Source organism: Stegastes partitus, unplaced genomic scaffold (genome assembly GCF_000690725.1).
Source record: "Stegastes partitus isolate 25-593 unplaced genomic scaffold, Stegastes_partitus-1.0.2 Scaffold1091, whole genome shotgun sequence".
Classification (NCBI taxonomy): Eukaryota; Metazoa; Chordata; class Actinopteri; family Pomacentridae; genus Stegastes; species Stegastes partitus.
This window is the reverse complement of record NW_007578822.1, coordinates 88765-96324: the sequence shown is the minus strand read 5'-3', so window position 1 is coordinate 96324 and position 7560 is coordinate 88765. Positions and strand designations below refer to the sequence as shown.

The 7560-nt window shown below is 42.6% G+C and overlaps 1 protein-coding gene across 2 annotated transcripts in view; it reads left to right on the top strand.

Moving 5' to 3' along the window:
- Positions 1–7560, top strand: part of wdr7 (WD repeat domain 7) — a 126123-nt gene that overhangs the window by 111215 nt on the left and 7348 nt on the right. The window lies entirely within an intron of this gene.

Sequence of the window (7560 nt, the reverse complement as noted above, 5' to 3'; positions counted from 1 at the left end):
CAGTTACTGAATTTATCATCTATTAATCTATTTATTGACCCACTTGTGTCTCTTCCCGTACACCACCAGTGTTCCACCATCAGAACTTTAATCTTTTTCCACTTTACCTGTGAATTTTTCCTCCCGTCCGCTAAGAGGAAACATTACCTGTAATAAGAGAGCAGAAGAAGAGTTGAGAGGAAACAAGCAACGGGGTGTAAATGAGAGTAAATGAGAGGGGAGGAGGAGACGACTTCTGTAGCTTCCACTTTTCTTTTATTTCCCTCCCCTCGGTAATTGATTAATGACGAAGCGATGACTCTCTTCATCGTGTTTTTGTCTGAGCCCACGTTTGTGTTTCGGGGTTGTGTGTTTGCTGGGTTGTCGACGTTTGCTGCCCGGCCCTTGTGTGTGCGTTGGTAATTTGCTGCGTATTGATTCGCAGTAACCTGAGCAGTCTAGTCTGGTGGAGGGGGTCATTTATATCTGATAACAGCTCGGCCCTGTTCACCCAACATCTAGTTTGATTGTGAGCGAGTGCACGTGTGGTTGTTTGTGTTTGTGTGGACGGGACGCCGCTGTAATTAACATTCAATAGATAGTGGCTCTGCAGGATATAAACGTAAAACAACGCCGTCGTCTTAATTAGTAGAGTTCAGAATCTTTAAAGTCAGATTTTTTTGGTATTGATTTTGCCACTTTATGGTTATTTCTGCCTTCAAGTGTCGACTAGACAGAAAATATGTTGGAAGCAACATGTTTAGCACGTTTTAGCTTCTCTCAGATGCTAATCAAACCTCATATCAACATTTAGGAAACATTACAGTCATGGCTGCTCTTATCCTGCAGGTGTGAAGCTGCTAAATACCACTAAAGCATGCTTGTTCTTTATGGTTGGTCTTAATGGTCCTAATATTTCACATTTAATGTTATTTTCAGAAGTTGCTGTCCTCATTTGCCTGTTTTAAAACCGTTCATTTTATTGATTGATCCGACTAGTTTTATCTTGTCTTGATGTTTTGTGCATCATTTTTGCTGCTCATCTGATAACGTGCAGCACTTTGGTGGTTTTTAAACCTGCCACATGGATAAGTTTGGCCTTGTAGGTGCAGCTTTTTATCACTGACGAGGTTTAAAGTCATGTAGTTGCTCATCGATTCTAGATTCTAAAATAAATGGTTCAGTTTGAGTTAGTGAAGAGGTGAGGAGGAGGAGGAGGAAGTTTAGGATAAAGACAAGAAGAAATAAAAGGTTGAATAAAAGCTAAAGGTAAAGGAGGCAAGAAAGGAAACAGGAAGTAAAGACACAAGAGGGAGAAGATAAGTTTTTGTTCATAATCCATCTTGGTGTGTGTGTTTGTGTGCACATGTGTGTGTGTGTGTGTGTGTGTGTGTGTTCAACCATAGCTAGCTAGTCCCTGCATGACCATCTGCCACAGCTTTGATCAGCCTCCGTGAACAGCCCTTTGTCAGCAGCATTACAGTGTGTGTGTGTGTCTGTGTGTGTTATGTGTGTTGTGTGTGTGTTTGTGTGTGTGTGTGTGTGTGTGTGTGCGTCCAGCTGCTTGCTCTGCTTCTTTAACAGACTCTACTGAGTCTACTAATTGAACACAAAAGAAACAATCTGACTGATCTCTGCCTCTTTCTGCATCTGTTTCTTTCTTCTCCTAACCGCTGAAAACCAGAGAAAACATCCTGAAGCCGAAGTTCGGCCTCAGAGTTTCTTCTTTCTGCCGCGCATCCCGTCAGAAAACAACCAGCGAAGCCAACCCAGTCGCCACAAAGTCCTGCACAGCTAATCTGCGTCCTCGATTACGTCTGTTGGTTTCTAATGATCGAGTCTTTACCGTTTATTTTACCGCTCCGTTGTTGCTCCTTTCCAACCAGTCACTCAGATATTAGATGGGGCAGGACTTGTTGCCATGGTAACCCAGAAACTGGAGGAGGCCCTTCAAACATCTGTGAAGCTTGGTGGTGGTACCCACTTCAGGAGGGAGTCATAGGTGTCTTGGTGGCCCAGAAAATGGAGGCGACTCTTCAGACACGGAGCAAATAAGTCGTGTTTGAACCCAGACTAGGATATTTATTCAAACTCTGTCCAAGTAATGTTGGTCCTGAACCTTAGCCAAGCTTCTAGCATGTAGAAGTAACAAACAAAGTGAGATATTTTTCTAAACCAAACCAGAAAGCGAGTAAAAACCAAAAGTAAACAACAACAAACATCATTTAATTCTGTGACTGATGGTCTCAAATCCAGCCTCCTTCTAGTTTCCAACTACGTCAAAACTCACAAACTATATTTATTTCAAGACAAAATTCTATATAAAAATGTAATTGGGGATGCAGTTTAGTTGTGTAGGAGCATGATTTGGTATAAACGTTGGATTTTAGGGACAAGCAACCTGTGTGGCTGTTCAGGTCGGAGGACTTGTTGAAAACTAAGGAATTAGCTAATTCCTCTCTGGCTAATCGGATCCTTAACGATTTTAAATTTGGTGTGAGTGAACGAGAAATTGTTCACATTCAATAATAGAACACCATGGCAACCCAGAAAATGGAGGAGAAGCTTCAACATGTAGCTAAAGAATCGTATTTTAAACCATTTTTGTGAACTCTGAGTAGTTTTGATGTCTGAATTTTACCAAACTTCTAACATGTAAAAGTGTCTAACGAAGCCTGATGTTTCCTAAACTGAGCTAGAAAGCAAGAAAAAAATCCTAAACATCAACAGACGACTTAATTCTGAGAATGATGGTCTTGCATCTTAAATCGAGAATCGAGTTTGATTGTTTAAGAACTTAATTCTAGATTTACAGGAAGCAGTATCGTGGTAACTTGGATCAGAGAAAACACTGAGATACTGACCTGCCAAGACGTTCCATTAGCATTGACGTGAGCTAGCTAGGAATAAACTGGGTTTGTTGTGTGGGATGAAGGTAAATCCGTTTTTTCGTGTTACGGGTTTTTTTTGGGTTGAAATTCTGGTCACTGGTTTATGTCACCAGCTACCTCTAAGACCTCCAAACTTGCCGCCTTTCTTCTTCCGTTCTTTCCAAACAAACTTTGTTCCCCTAGACATTTGTGTGTTTGCAGTTTGGTTGTATAGGAACGTGATGTTGTGGAGACCAGGTTGAAAGGGTTTAGCTACTGATTCAGATCTTAACTCAAGGAAATGATTTCCTCCTTTTATGGCACCATGACATCAGGATTATAGTGGAGTCATGTTGTACAATATTGGATTTTTACCAACATGCCGATATTGTCCAACCTATTTTGGCGAATCTCTTCCACCTATTATTACCTTATTATTGTTAATATTTTCCAACCAAACTGTAAATTTAAAGCGTTTGCTACTTTAAAACCTGTGCATTTCTACTAATGTTCATTTATTTACTGTGAAAGATGGTAGCGCTTGTTGTAAATGTCACCTGACCACATGTGCGTCACTGTTAGCTAAAGCTGCTACCATGCTAGCGAAACCTGGGTCCACGTAGCCAGACCATGTCATGATTAATCCTTTGTTAGAGCGCCCCCTAGTGGCAGAAACAGAAATGCAACCACACGAAAATGGAATCAACCAATTGCGAATCAACTTTCTGTGGACGAAGGCCTTCCTTTGGCTCCGAGGAGGCGGGGCTTAGGAGCTGCCAGTCATGGCGGAGGAGGAGATGGAGAAATAAAACGGGATGAAGCATCTGTGTGACGCACAAACACACAAACACACATAAACCCACACAGTGGAGTCCCCAGGCGTCAGGTGTACTGAAGTACAGAGTGCTGTAAATGGTTTCAGTGTGCTTCACTGCTCCCTGATAGGCTGATTGATTTGGTACGCAGTCCACTGTGACACGCAAACACACACACACACCAACACACACACACACACACACAACACACACTCCAACACACACCTACACACTCTGATCATAATATATATGAAAGCATCAATGTTTAATGCACATTAAACATTTGGACTCTGCGTCCTGTTTCGCTCTATTGAGGCTTTTTCTTTCTGTTTCGGACTCCGTCTTTAACCACGTCGGTGTCGGATCGTCACAGCAGTGTTTAAATAAATGTAGCTGAACGTAGATGTTCAGAGACAGAGCTCCTGTTCAAACCTGCACTCCGTCCATTAAACAGCTCTAATGTGCACTTTCACAGCTTTGTTTACGACCTCCACCGGCTTTTGTTTTTCTAATCAGCTGCTACATTGATTTCAGTTTGATATCACTTTATTGCTTTTAGCTGCTTCGTTAAGGCCCAGTGCTCATGTACATGCATATTTTAAAACGGGGTTTTCCTTCTTAATGAGTCTCTGTTCGCATAAAAGCAGTTGAAGCGCTGTGAAGACGACAGGTGGCGCTAAAACACAAGCTCGCCGGCCAATCAGACGTCTGAAAAACAAGCTGGTAATGGTTCCAACTACCAAACAACATACTCTACTATACTCTACTATACTACGGCCTCACGACTGAAAATGTATGTTTTCAAAATGTACATTTCAGTGAATTAAATCTGCACTCGCATGGACGAGATGTCAAAACACCGAGACGACGTTTTAAAAAGTCTACGTGTGAACGGGGCCTTAATGTTCCAGGTAGGGCTGTAATGATTCGTCACCAATCAATTAGTCACTGTTATTATATTGTATTAACCAAGAGGCTGTAACACCTTTAACTTTTTAACGCTGGACTCATCGTTCAGACGTTTAATTTCCTCCTACTGTAATTTCTGGACTATAAGCGCACCTGAATATAAGCCGCACCCACTAACTCTAAAAAGAAAACAAAATTTGTACATATGCAGACCACACTTGTCTCTAAGCTGCAGGTGTCCACGTTGGAACGTGAGATATTTACACAGAAAGATGTTTTTAACTTTTAATTAAATACATACCAATAACATACACAGATACATAAGTGCTTTTTTCCGACCAGCACCTGTAACAGCAGCCTACCAGGAAAAGTCACTGATCGCTATCTTCATCTTCCTCCTGCGCAGTGAAACCACTAAAGTCGTCTTCTTCAGCCTCAGAGTTACTTCGTCACTTCCTCAGTCTCTCTTTCGTTGTCGCTCAGCGTCACTTTCGTCTCGAAGCAAATTCGTAAAAATCCATAAATTAGCCGCATCGTTGCTTAAACGTGTGAAAAAAGTAGCAGCTTATAGTCTGGACATTACGGTATTTAACTCCCAGCTGCTCTTCTTTTGGTTTACTCATTTGTTTTAATACTTAAATGGTCTAATTAGTGTTTTCATTATTTTACCAACGTTGTCTTGTAGTATGTTATCGCTGTCTAACTTCTGTACACCGATATCTTTTACTGTCTACTCAGATACTCGGAGTTTAACGAATGAATAAATGAATGAAACTGTTTAATGAGGTGAAAGACTGTCACCGTTCGAGGAGGCGTCCGCTAGCACAACCAGCAGACAGCTAGCTAGGTTTAGCTAACAACGGGCACCATGACGAAGACTTTGGTGGCGCTTAAAGCCAGATCTCACGATGATGAAGTGACCATCGAGTCAAGCTGCTATTATCACGTGTTTGAGTTAAAGCAGTTCCACCAGCACTGTGCAAGTTGTCTGTGAGGAAAATTATTTAAAACTCGCTTGTTCCTGTTAATAATCGTTCTTGCTTTGCTTGTTGTAAATCAGTCGTTATATTAAACAGTAAAACGGGTCTCAGTCTGTTTATGTGCAAGAAGTTTAACTTTAAGTAATTCATACCTGAAGATGCACAAAAAATCCAAAGGTGGACGTATACAGGAAGCAGCTGGTTTCAGGCGCTGAAACTGTTTCCACACATCGAAGCGCCTTTAAGCAAGGCAGCACTGTGTCCACGTTTGACAAATTAATCCAACGAATGTAGGATTTTTTTAAAGGGCGTTCGAGGTTCTTGTTTTGGTTGCGTTCCATCCTTGCCGACTTCAGCGTCCTTTAGCTTGAGCCGATGATTGTTTACACTCCGTTTGGCCTTTTGGTCGTTTCTTCCTTTGACGACGGCGGCGATGGGAAATGAGATTTGGGATCTCTCCAAAGCTGATGGAGGAGGAGGACGACGGTGAAGGATGGAGCGAAGAAGAGCAAAGAAATCCAAATAATTCAGCTTTTTTTTCTCTCTCAGCCAAAACTAGTGGAATCTAATAGGATTTCCCCTAAACGGAGGAGGAGGAGGAGGGGGCGAATTAAAAAGATGAAATTTTCATTTCATTGTGTTATTACTTTTTTTTTCTTTCCCGCAGCTTTAATCGCCACAGACGGGTTATTATTTCAGGTCTCGCTGCCCGAGGCGACGCGTCTTAATCTCATCTGGAGGTGAGAGTTTGTAATCCCACTTGCAGGCGGCGGCGGCTTCTTCCAGTGAGGGGGGGGGGGAGCGTTTATTGCGTTACACGCCCCGCATCTGGTGGGACGGTTTATTGCGTTACGCGCGGCGCTATATTCTGTCCCCTGAGTTCTGCAGGCGAACGGCAGCATCTGTTGGACCAGAAGCTGCCACTCGTCTGATGGAATTATCTCGTCCGAAGCCAAACGGAGGAAAAATATGGGCCGAGGTTTTTTTTTTTTCCCTCCGATGAAATTTCGAAATTTGTTTTTCATGCGCCGCACTTTATCAGAGTTTATTGAAGGGCGGCGTCGGACCTCCAGCTGCTGCTCACTTTAGCCGCTGAGGGTGATGAGGGAAGATCTGGAGGCGCTTCAGACACTAGAGGGCTTTTCTTTGTCTTGATATAAAAACAAAAACACTTTGATGCCATAAAGTGTCGTTTTGTTCCAGGAGTTGTGAAGCGCTGCTAAACACTTCATAAACTGATGGGATTGGATCGTTTCTGAACGGTGACGAGCTTCACAACCTGACAACAATGTGCGTTTTGTTGGTTTTCGTTTCGTTTTTTTTCGTTTCAGTCGTGTGTTTCGTGCACAAACAAACTCCATCCTGATAAACGGTGAAGCCGAGCAGGAGAGCAGCCAGAAGTCTGTCCTGGTGTTCGTGGTGCACGATTCACCAACTGTGAGGAAATCCAGCCAAATGTCTTCCAGCTCCAGCTGAAATCTTTCCAGTAAACAGACATAAAGACACTTTCCTGCTCGTAGACTCAACTTTAGGAAGTTTAATCGCCTCAGACTTGAGCCTTTGCAGTGCAGCAGCATCATGTGGTGACTGTTGGGTTCCTTTAATTAAATATGACTGTTGGTAAAGTGATCCGAGCACCAGAAGCTGTCCAGCTGTCCAGAAACAAAGTGAACACGTCCCAGAACTCGTCCACCGTTAGACGTTAGAGCTGCACCAGGATCAGCTGATCACATGGCAGCAGGACGGTAAAGATCAGCTGGGTCTCAGGTCTGAACCACGACGTGGACTAAAGACGGTCTCAGAGACTTGTTGGGTTTCAGAGTTTCTGAACCTGCTGGTCTCCTTTGATCCACACCAAAACTGGACAGATTAAAAAAAAGACACGTCTGTGTGTTAATATCGAGAATTTTGACACTTTATTGTGTAACTAAGCAGGATTTTGACAGTTTTACGTCTTAAATCCAAGTTTTTTTTTAACGTTTTTTATGCTAATATCTCCGATTTTGA